A 13118-nucleotide genomic window follows, 5' to 3' on the forward strand; every position below is an offset into this window, starting at 1 on the left:
ATATGGAGCGATGCAATAACCTGAAATACGTTTTAGTTGTGGTTTGTGCATTCTCCCGATGGATTGAAGCCTATCCTCTCAAGGACAACACTGCTTTGTCAACGGCAAAAATCCTACTGAAGGAATATTTTCCTCGGTACGGAATGCCTCGGGTTGTGTGGTCTGATAACGGAAGTGAGTTTGTGGGGAGTGTGATGAAGAGTGTGTGCAAAGGCCTTGGAATTAATCAAAAATTCCACAGCGCCAATTATCCCCAGTCAGCTGGCTTGGTTGAAGGGTATAACGGCACCCTTAAACTAAAACTAGTGAAGATTCAGGCTACGACTGGTCTTTCGTGACCTGACGCTTTACCCTTAGCCTTACTGTCAACAAGGGCAACCGTACACTCCCGAGTAGGGCTCAGTCCCTATGAAATAGTGTTCGGTCGTCCTGCAAATGTTTGGGGGGTCCCTAGACCGGGTGTGTTCTGTGATCTTGAGTACCCAATGTTGATTGATTATCTTCATGACTTGACTGCTAAACTGAGGTTAATTCACCAACAGGTTTACGAAGCATTGCCGACGCAGACGGAGGGTCCAGGCCACCAGCTCCAGCCTGGAGACTGGGTGGTTACCAGAAACTTTTCTCGGAAGAAGAACTTGGAGCCCAGGTTCACCGGACCCTACCAGGTCCTCCTTGCCACGAGAACTGCTGTTCGTCTAGAGGGTCGGAAAAACTGGGTGCACGCCACCCATACGAAGAAAGTCCCTATTCCGTTGCCGGCAGACTCGTGGGTGAGGAGAGGCATTGCATCAACTGAAACCGAAGGATTGCCGGCGTTTATACCTTTCAGTGACGCACAACCTGTCGGAGAATCCTCAGTGCAGCAGAAAGACACTGTTGAACATTTGTCATCAAAAGACTCAAGACCAGAACATTCAACTGATCAACAGAACGCTGTCTCTTCAACGGATCCTTTGTTTGACGAACAGACACGTCCTGGGAAAACTCGATACTTTTTGCGATCCAGCACTAAAGACTAATAAAAGATCCTGTTCTGTCCCTTGACAACTGCATTATCTCGTTTTCCACGATCAGTTTGAACACTTGTATCATTGTAATTATTCTTGTATATATACATTGAGTTTCGTTCCTCATATTTTTGCTTCCACAGCTGAAAAACATTTTTGCATATACATAATTGCGAATAAAGGCCGTAGGGCCGCGCGCGTACTTCTTTCTGGTTAGTAGGTCTTGACGCTAGGTTAAAGACCGTCGGTTCCTGGGAACTCCTAGGAATTGACTACTGCTACACAGAACGAAGTGCGTCAAGAAACGTTGCGGACGGTCATAGGGGATGGCGTTTTCAAAGCTGATGGACGTGGAAAGAGCACAGGCACAAAGATTCGAGCTACAGCAACTTAGTCGTACGAAATGCTTTATGTTTCAGATATTTGCATTGCTTTTGATTGTTTCTGCATTACTGGCGGGTGGGGTGTAAAGCTGCTGCCCACGCTCACATACGGCAGCAAGGCCTTGCGAGGGTCGGACGAAGAAACCCTCAATAAAACGGTTGCTAAAGCTTTAAGAATAATCTTCAAGCTTCCTAAATACACCTCCCCAGCCCAACTACGCCTCGAATTTGGAATAGAAAACCAGAGAATAAGCAGGAAGGCCGCGTATGTAAAGACCTGGTATAAAATAAAGAGTGCAGAGGCGGGCTCGCTGAACTCATTCCTATGGAAGGAAATCTCAAGGAAACATGCCTCACCGGCCAAAGACTATCTCCAATCAGGGATCAGCTTGTTAGCCCTGGAGAATATATGGGAGTTAGGACTCCCATTCAAGACCGTAAAAGACCTGGTGAATAAGTCAACAAAGCTCGTCTCCACCGCAAATGATAAAGAATGTCTAAATAAGAGGGCCCATAGCTGGTTCGTGATACAAAGCTATCCAAAATGCTCACCACAACCGTACTTCGGTACCAGCTTTTCCGGGCCTTTAAAAGAAGGCTTCTTGGCCCTGAGGATGGGCATCCTTCCTGTCAAACCACATTTGCCCCCCTGGAAACGAATATTCACATCTACACAATGCAGACTATGTGGCGAAACTAAAGAAGATATGCTGCATCTCCTATGCATATGCAAGTTCCTAGACCGGGAGAGGAGAGAACTGCTAAAACCGCATCTAAATGAAATGCATATCCGGACGTGCAGACAGGCAGTGAAGGCGTGCTTCAGCGGGGCCAACGTTAAACTAACCTGCAGCTTCGTCCGCTACATGAAAACTGCCCAAATAAAGCTTCTCGCCGCAGCCTGAGCACAGTTGCGCTCACCCAAGCTCTTTTATCCGGCAATTCTCTTTGACTTCCACTACGTTCCGACCCTGAGGCAGTCGTCCATAACCACACAATAGACTATTAGAACTACGGACACTGGCGTCACCCCCAGACGGGGACTCACCCTTACTTCTTCCTTAAATTTTATACCTTCATCACAAACAAACTGTATGTCATTTTAACCAGAAAATTGGTCGATTTTAATGCATATCCATCACGTTGTTTTTTTTTTTTTTTTTTTTTTTTTTTTTTTAAGACAATATGAAATGATGTCACATATATGTATCCTTTTATACATTTTTTACTGATGTGTGTACTGCTAAGATTTTAATTAATCAAGCAATAAACTTACTTACTTACTTACTATATGATGTTGTACTTCTTACCTTCTGCCATACCTACACCTATTCCTACCTCTGACTCTAAATTCACCTCTACTGCATCTCCTCATTCCTTCCATATCTTACCCGAACACGAGCAGGCTAGACGTGCAGAATTTCGCAATAACTCCTTTATTCAGCTCCTTCACCAGCACCAGTTAGTGGTTAACACTACTAATTGTTGGGTGTGTGGGTTGATGCCCCATACCACAGATAAGGGAATTCCATATTTGGTTTTGCCGTACAGTTCCCAGGGTTCCGCTGGAGCATTTCAAACAATGTTTCGAAGCGCACTAGGTTCCCACCCCAATCGAGAGCCACGATCCCCCTACTCTGGCCCGTATCTAAAGCCTTTGTCTATAGCGATAGAGGATCTAGATAGAGATATCTATGAACCATCGCTTATTCCCGAAGAAGAGGTACAAGCCTATAGGGTCCTGAGTAGAGGCGAGTATAGTGTGTTCACTAGTGAAAAACACCTTAAAAGCTCGCCCCCGATATGGGTCGTACCCCACATTGGTAATTTTTGTCTAATAGGTCGTGGCCGAAGATCGAAAGCCCGACTTGGAGAGAGTGCTTGCACTGAAAATTACATTTTGCCGATGGTCTCGTCCCCTGTGTTTCTGGCTGCCAAGGGTACATACTTTATCTGCCATGATCGTGCGTATGCATGGTTGCCCTTCGACTTTGTGGGCTCATGTTTTATCGCAAATTTGTTGCCTCCGACGTTCACTGTAGATGCAGACTATCACAAGACTAGAGTTGTGAGGGGCGTAATTAGCGAAGAGGACACTGCCGGTCAAGAGGCAGGAGACTTTTTCAAGGGTTTCCTCCCGTTTTGGGGGCCTATGATTAATAGTAGGAACCTGAGACAGTTGACTCGAGTGGTGGAATCGACAGCTAATATTACTGCCAGTGCCCTTGGTAATATCACCACAGAACTTCAGGCGGATAGACTTATGACGTTACAAAACCGTATGGTTTTAGACGTGATCTTAGCAGATCGAGGTGGGGTATGCAAGGTGATCCATTCGAGCTGCTGTATTTTCATTCCTGATAACGCTCCGACTGTTTATCAAGCCATCTCAAAGTTGCATAAAATCTCTGAGTCCATACACGTGGACGTAGGGGGTTGGACGCTACTTGGGTGGTTTTGGGGCCTGATGTCGACTTGGGGTTGGAAGATTCTGATGATTATCGGAGTTGTTGTGGCGTTCCTGTTCACGTGCTGCCTTTGCGTGCAGTGTGGTCCTGCCTTATGTGGCCTTTGTGCTACGACGTGTATAAGACAGCCGCCTGTTACCAAAGAAGCTCGGTTGGACAGATCTATGTTACAGCAACATCTAGATGGTCTGATGAATATCGAATATGATTCCGACTAGTGCTTGCCTACATGAGGGCAAAAGGAGCGTCTGAGGTTCCGTGACAACTGTAAGTGATGTTTTTTGACTCGCACGAATATGGTCGAGCCTGGTATCTATGAACCGCAAATGACGAGTTTAGTGGGTGTATGCAGTTTCGCTGTGCTAACCTAAACCGTTCGTCTGTTATGTGGGTTATTCTATCTGTACCCACGGGTTCCATCTTAGATATGGCATCCATTTTGTCTCTTGCCCTCAAGTAGTCAGCGAACGGACGCTGTCCGCTTCGCGACCCTGGGATTCCCGAGAGATGTATGGAAGACACATGTCCTTTGAAAATGTCTTTATGATGAGGGGGATGATACTGTAAGGCAAACGGCCCCGCTCGAGGCTCATCTTGCCGTGCCGGTTTATTGTCTCAGCCGTGCATCTCATTAGGCACGTCCCTTTGATGCCAGGAGCTCGTGTTCCCCGATACCTCCCCTTTTACACCCTTTTCCAATTCCCCACTGTCCCCATCTTCCTCCGCACCTGTCCTTGTTCTTCCTTCGATCTGTTTTACTGCTGATTGGAATGCACTAATGGTGGGAAGAGGGGTTTTTACAGTTGGGAACCACCAAATGTTTTCGCACTTATGTTCCGGACCTTGAATGTATCAAAGAGACCAAAACGACCCCTCTGGGGGATAACTATGGGAACCAAGCCATAAACCTTTGTGTATCATGTAAACCTATGGGTGAATTATGTATAAAAGGAGCGATCCACAGAACCAATTTGAAGCAGTCTCCACAAGTAGCACGCGTTGTACTTGCCGTGATTTCTGTGTTCCCTGCAGTAAATAAAGCTCGAATCTTTGACGCCGAAGGAAGTGTCCCGTGTCTCTGTCATTTGTACGCCGGAGCAGGTTACCCACGAAGGTTTCAGGTGTTGTTCCCTGGCACCGCTGGGTCTTAAATAGCCCAGTCCTTCAACTGGTTGGAAGTAATGGAACTAATGAATGCGCGGAGAATACTAGACAAAATGGGGAAGGGAGCCATTCCCGCACTGGCGCCTCGTTGGGGCTCAGGGGCGGGAGATTGCGACAGACCACTGGAAGGGCACATGTTACCTCTCAACAGATACAGCACAAGAAGACGCAGGCAATCATCGCTACAGTGACTTTTATGAACGCCCCACAAACAGACACAAAAACTTCCTCAGAGGACGAGGTGACACAGGGTTTGCACTCAGAAGGCAGTGTGGCTCTGTTCCCTTCGGCCACTCCGAAGCTATTGTGTAACTAAACTTGTTTATCTCTGATATTGTCAGATTTATTGCTGAAGGCAAGTCATTATTGTTGGGCCCAGGTACCGTTGCAGCTTAAGAGTTGCATAACACCATATGCAGAGCGCAGGCGCAGCCCCCCATATGGCGAAGACCCTCGTCATGATTATTATGTTTTTATTAGTTCAGTTCTATGGTATGGTCTGGTGTAGTTTGAAGGCCAGACCAAGTATTGGAAATGTTGGGGGGTGGGATGGTCGCAGATTTCATGTATGTGTAGATACGCCAGGTTTCTTGGGAATCATGATGCCATACAACTGAGGACAACGCCGGGTACAATGCACGTGCTGGGTAAATACACCATTGTAACTTTGAATATCAGAGGAATGGGCACAATACAAAAAAGACATTGGATCTATGCGCACCTAAAACGCCGCAATGCACAGATTGTATACCTACAAGAGTCACACATGGTGGAAAGTGAGGTGGTGAAACTTCGGAAGAAATGGTGCGGTCAAATTTTCTCAGCCTCTTACTCTAACTATGCGAGAGGGCCACGGTTTGGATACGACATGGTGTGCCGTTTGTGGAGCATGAACAAAGGATTGACAAATTGGGTAGATATGTGTTTGTGAAGGATGTATGACGGTACAACGCGTAACGTTACAACGCGTCCCTTTACAACGCAGTTTTAACAACGCAAGTCGTTAAAACGACTTGCATTGGGGGGGCGCTGATAGTGAATAGTTAAATTTACTATTCTAACACCAGTCCCTGTGGATAGTAGGGAAGGTGTTGGATAGTAAATTAAACTATCCCCTATCCTAGAGTGCCCTCCAGCGAAAGTCGTTGTAACGACTTTCATTGTTAAAGCTGCGTCGAAACGGTACCCCGTTGTACCAGTTATATTGTAAAGGATGTTTCCTGTTTGTGAAAGGAGCGCTAGATGGGCAATTAGTGGTGTTGGGTACAGTGTATGCCCCTAACTTTGATCAAGATAAATACTGGGACACAGTAAGCGGGGCGCTGGCGGGAATGGATACATGCCCATGGATACTGGGAGGTGATTGCAATACAGTACTGGATGTGCCATCAGACAGATCACACCCGCCCCTACGTGGTGCAGGGTTTTTTAAACAGACCGAAGCACTGGTTAGATGGGCAGCAGGATGGGAATTGTGTGACGTATGGATAATGAGACATCCTGGGCAAAAAGAATATTCCTTCTACTCTGCAGTACACGACCTACACACCAGGATTGATAGAATTTTTTTCTCTTATAGCATAGACATGCAAGTGCTTCACACTACCTACCTGCCCAAGACCTTCTCGGATCATAACCCACAGGAGATGGTCCTTACCTGGGGCAAAATACCCACCCCGATCCCTACGTGGAGGTTATGGCCGCAGTTGTTAGAAGACTCAGTATTCCGACATGATCCTTCACATACCATAGACTGTTACTTTACAGAAAACAGTAATACGGCAACGAGCTGGTTGGTGGAATGGGATGCCTTTAAGGCGGTTGAAAGGGGTAAGGCTATCAGTGCAACAGTGGGCGCAAGACAAGAACTCCACAGGTCGCTGGTAGAGGTAGAGGGAAACTTGGGCAGGTTGGAGCAGGAGGCAGTGACAGATGAGGAACAAAAGGACCCGTTACAGGAAGCGTGAATTAGACATGCTGAACTATTGGAATCGCTTAGAGTTATCGACTATCAGGCATATACTCATTGCGCACATGCAGAAGCAGATAAGGCAGGGACACTGCTTGCTAGACTGATCCGGGATACTCCTCTCACAATAGTAATAAGCAAAATTAGCACAGAGGATGGAACGTGGGTTTCCAGTCAGGGATAAATGACGCATTTAGGAAGTATAACGCCATACTATATGGCAAGACGAACAACGCTACCGGTGAGCAGCTGGGGGCTTTCCTATCCTCTCTTACGTTTCCGGTGCTACCGACAGCGGCACAAAAAGATCTGGCGGGACCCATTACGCCACAGGAGATTAAAGCTGTTATGTAGGGCCTCCCACGTAATAAGACCCCTGGCATAGATGGACTCCCCACTGAATTATACGCCACATATGAAGAGATACTAGTACCCTGATTGGTGGAACTGTTTAAAACAGTTTGGGAAGAGGGTTCCTTATCTATCACTACAGCGCAGGCGCTTGTGATCTCGCTACCGAAACCCGGGAGGGACCATGCGGACATGTCTAACTACCACCCGCTATCATTATTACCCACTGAAACAAAATATTTAGTAATGTGCTGGCCAACAGATTGTTGCCCTATTTATCAACTTTGGTTCATATAGACCAGACCGGGTTTCTGCCAGAACGGAGCACATCCCTAAACATTAGGAAATTACATTATTTGCTGACAGAAGCGCCAAAACAGTTTCCACATGCGGGATGTCTTTCATTGGATCTCAGACAGGCGTTTGATTCAATAAGTTGGCAATACATGTTTCAGGTATTACTGAAATTTGGGATACCAGAAGGGTATGTGGCTTGGCTGCGCCTCTTATACAAGGCACCAACAGCGCGAGCCAGAACAGGAGGACACATATCGGAGGATTATAAGATACATAAAGGAACCAGACAGGGCTGCCCATTGTCGCCTCTCATTTTCATTTTGGAGCTGGAACCCTTAGCATTGAAGATGAGACAAGACTTTCTGGGGTGGCGGATACCGATAGGGAACACGACACACCTCTTCTCAGCCTACAATGGCGATATCATTGTGTACGTGAGAGATCTCCGTTTGCCCCTGGCCCCAATATTTGACTTGTGTAAACAATTTGAGGGATTGTCAGGTCTGGCCTTAAATACGGCAAATTCCCACGCATTTTTCTTCATGGACCATGCTGATGATATGGAACTAGTCTTCGGAGATACACAGCTTCAGATTGCTCAGGACACGTTTAAGTATCTGGGAATCCAGATATATAGAACAAATGCGGGTATGTTAGAAGGCAACATTAATAGAGCGATTAGAGCCCTAAGATCCAGTGTCACCTTTTGGACTGCACTGCCACTGTCCGTTATGGGGAGAGCTGCAATAGCAAAAATGGTTGTTCTGCCTCGCTTATTGTACTATTTTACAAATCTACCTTTAATAGTGCCGCAGTCCACTTTTAAATTACTGAATACTCTGTTAATTGATCTTATATGGGGTAAGAGCTCCTGCACTCAACCACCACCCCAACGTACCCCTTCTAACTAGCACCACCCTCCTACCACCCTATCACCACTACCATACCACTAAAACTAACATAACCCTAACACCACCATCCTACCACCATCAACACTGTACCACCACCACCATACCATTACCAACAACTACCACCATCACTTTACCACTACCACAACCAAACAAAACACACCACCTTATCAGCAACAATACTCTACCACCAACACACTAACCGCACCTCTAACAACACCCTACCACCACTCTAACAACACCACCCACACCACTAGACCAACACCATAATATCAAGACAAAAGTCCTGTGCTGACACTGAGAAAATCAGTTCAAAAGGGACCATGTGTATCAATGGCTTAGTTTAGAAAGCAGGAAAACAAATGACAAGGTCCACGATAGATAGTAGTTTTTCTTTTTGTATTATGTGATAATTGGTCCTCCTACCAGAGGAGACACCAAGAAAAGGCCAGCCGGCGAATGTTTTGTCAAGCGGGTAGTCACCCGTGACTCTTCAGGGCTGAAAAGAGGACAATCTACGTGGGATCGGGGAACCGGTGATATTTCCAACCTGGTTCTGAAGCGAGTAGTAAATCTTATAGAGAGTGCCCATTTAGCGATAGCGATGGTTTAAAGAGAAAACTCCCACTATTTGGGAGCAGGGTAAATGGACGAGCGTGTACAGCCGTCACAAAGGGAAATGCTGCATGTGCAGAAGAATCAAAGTGAATTGATGCTCAATACGGATACGGAATTGAGCATCGATGCACTTTGATTCTGCTTTGATTTTCTCAACATGTGCACAGGACTTTTGTCTTCACATTAAAAAGGGTTGGCTTTTGCCCACTCAATTTCAAGGGTTTTTGGGTCTCCCCTTGACCTAGTAGCACGGTCCTGAATCTGTTTTCACCCCTACTCTGAACGCAACCTTTTTTGTGCGCCAATTTTTTCCTGTCTATTTAAAACCCTACGCAGAAATCCATAACACCAGATCACCACCATGCCACCAACAATCCAATACGATAATGCCACCTTACCACCGTTAACCAATGGTCTAACATTACCACTGCCACTTCACCACCCTACCTCCACAAACACTCGACCACCACCAACACCTACCCTATTACCACCACAGCTCCCTACCACTACTACCCTACCAGCATCACCCTAACAGCACCACCCTAATACCAACCAGCCACCCTCATTCACCCCTGTCCTGTTGTGGTTACACAGAGTGGTAGTCAGTGCAAATTAGACCTTATTTTACTTTTAGCACATCAGCACAATTTTGAGGCATTGTGCATATTGGCTCCTGTTTGATCCAAGTTACTTTTACATCTTCCAAGTGCTATTGCTAATCATTGATATGTTTTGTAATGCCACTTTTGCTAACTTATTATTTTGGTAAATGTATGTCCATGGGCGAGAGGGCCAGGTGCTGTCTTATTTCTTACAGATTCATTAGTCAGAAGCAAAGACTACTCCACTGATGTGCCTCCTTTCTCTTGGAGTAATCTGCAGCTCACAAGCCAGGGCACATTTGTCTTCTTAAGAACATCAGAGCATTTGGATTTCTACTCTACAAAAGTTCATGGAGCACCTTTATTCTGTACACTAGTTGCAAAACCTGGCCTTGGTACACTTGGCGCTTTTTTGGCCTATTTATCTCAAAGAGAATGGCACTCTGGGGTCTCTCTCACTTGACAAGTGAGCCAGCCACAGGATGTTGACATTAAATAGAAAATAGATGCAAAAGCTGGCAAACGTGTGGTACCCCTACTCCATTTAGAGTTGAGAGAAGCACCAGGTTTTCCCCGTTGGCTCTTCTGCTGGATCCGCTGGGGTAATCTTTAGACTTTGTCACAGTTCCCTGACCGTGTTTGCCATGCCAGGCATGGCAGACATGGGCTGGGAGAATGAAGAAGGTTCCCAAGTTAATGGAGAAAATGACAAGTACATGGGGAATATTTGTTTTTGCTCAAAGAAAACAAACTCATGCATTAAACATGAAACCCACATTGCAATGCTTCAGTGCTGGAAATGTTACTGCTGTTGCAGTGGCTCCCTTTTCAGCACAAAGATCCCTGCCAGACAGATACTGATCTTGAAATGAGGCAGGCAGTACTCCAACATAGTAGCAGACATCATCACCTGTGTCCCTGGCTGGACGGGTGGACCATCTGCCAATCCAATGCAGTCTTCATGGGACACTAGGACATTGCATAGACCCTGGTCCAGGAACCCTAGCCCCTATCATGCAGGATGGTTGTGAATTCAAGCTGCGGTAAAGCTTGTAGATGAAAGACTGTGTCTGTCATTGTTACATAACTCTGCTACGCCCTTTCACAGGATGGTTATGTACTCAAAGAGAATGTAAGAGATTAACTTCTGCTTTTGGCAACCTGTCTGACTTTGACACTGAAGACTGGCCCAGAGAGTAAAACACCTCTGGAATTGAAGGACCGTGTGAAGCCTTCAAAGTTCTGTATATACATCAAGAGGTGAAGAGATTGGGCTTCTGGAAGACATAGAATTGGTAGAAGAGTTCCATCCTGAACCATTAGCCTAGGGATTCAAACCAAAACCACGTTGGTGCTTGAAGAGCTTCAGTAATTGACACCCTTACCACTAAACATATAAAGAGCAACTGGTCTCAGGGGATGCCTGCATCAGACATATAATGGGTTCACAATGGTAGCTAGGTTAGAAAGTCTGCTATTGATGTGCTAACAAGGTCTCTTGTTACCCCAGTGGAATAGGTGACCCTTAGACTGGTTGCCAGAATACGATTAAGAGAGCCATAAAGGGCAGTGGGCATAATGTTTGGCCTCAGACTGAAATTCTGGAGTAAATAAAGAATTGAAGTTCTTCTCCGTTGCAGAAAATCTTGTTCAGTGATCCCTCTCCAAAATGGGGAAACAACCTTTACAACGCAGTCATTACATCGAAACATCCTTTACATCGCATGTCATTACAATGCAGCCATTACATTGCATGTCACTACAACGCATGTCATTACAATGCATGTCACTACAACGCAGGCTTTACATCGAAAGTCATTACAATGCATACCATTACAATGCAAAGTACCATTACACTATCCGACACTTACCCTACTGTTGCACTCACTGGAGTTAGAATAGTAATTATTACACTTATACTATCCTACACTTACCTTAAATGCAATGTAATGGTATGTGTTAAAATGGTATGCGTTGTAAAGGTATAATGCGATGTAATGGAATGTGTTGTAAAGGTAGTTTCTGAAAATGTGATGTAATGGCATGCTATGTAAAAATGTAAAAAAATGCGTTGTAAAGGATGTTGCGAGGTAAAAACTGTGTTGTAAAGGCATGCATTGTAAATGTATGCATTGTAACGTCATACATTCCCAAAGTGGTATCTGGCCTTGTGGAACTGTCTTTGGCTACAGCCTCTGCCTCATCCCATTGGAAACTTTTGACTTCCATTTCAGAGACTCACTCAGAAAGTAGAAATCTTCACCACAACTTTGACTCAATGCTATCCGATGATGATGGTAGCTCCTTGCACACCTCCTTCAGCCTTGCCCCGCTGAACTTTATTTTCTCAGAACATTATTCTCAAAATTTCTTGTAGGACTGAAGTAAGTGCTGACCGGGCCCAATCCACTCTGTGTATCCGAACCGCGCATCATTGTGGTCGGCCATATTTTTTGACTTTGACACAGTCTTGCATAACTCGATGTTCGGGTTGGCGCTTTGATCTTTTATGCACACATTTTTACTAAAAACTTTTTAAAATTCAACTACAGCTTGTATATTTGTCATTTTGGTGTCAAATAATTTATTAAAATGTACTCTATTTTTCTAAATTGGTGTGGCATTTCTCTTGAGTTGTGTGTTCACTTTATTACTGTTTTGTACTGCATAAATACTTTACACGTTGCCTCTAAATTAAGCCTGACAGCTTTTTGTGCCAAGTTATTCAGGGTGAAGCAGAGGTTAATTTAGCGGCTTTTGTGGTTCACCCAGCAAGGGATTGTGGCTGTTGCCACATGTTGCTCGATCAGGGCTCACACCACAGTCAATCCAATTACTTACAGAGCCTGTGACCTACAGTTTACCCTGGACCTCTGCAACAAGTGCATGAACCCATCAAGCAGTGATAAAGCAAGCTGCTGCATGCAAAGAGGCTGTGAGTGGCGCAAGGTGGATTTTGAGAGAAGAGCATTCCCATACTCAAGTGTAGAAAGTACCAATGCTTGGACCATAAATGTGAAGTCCTGTTCTGGATGGAAAGGTTTGATCACTCAGATAAGTCCAAACTGAGGCTGGTACTGGCCATGGCGGTGATGTGTTTATGGAAATTAATGACCCGATGTACTAGCACTGGATTTATTTATTAGTCAATTTTAACAAATCTAATTTTGGGAATCCTAAATCCATTTGCACAACCCCTATATCACACCATTTTGCGATTTCTGAAAAGTTACAATCACTGGTTACATATTCGTAAAACGTAAGTTATACACAGACAGTTGTTAATTTGTAAAAAAAAATAAAAAAGAGCACTGGGGCTCTCCTCAGGGGGCAGCTTGCGCCAGCCCA

The sequence above is a fragment of the Lissotriton vulgaris genome, chromosome 1_1 (assembly GCF_964263255.1).
Source record: "Lissotriton vulgaris chromosome 1_1, aLisVul1.2, whole genome shotgun sequence".
NCBI lineage: Eukaryota > Metazoa > Chordata > Amphibia > Caudata > Salamandridae > Lissotriton > Lissotriton vulgaris.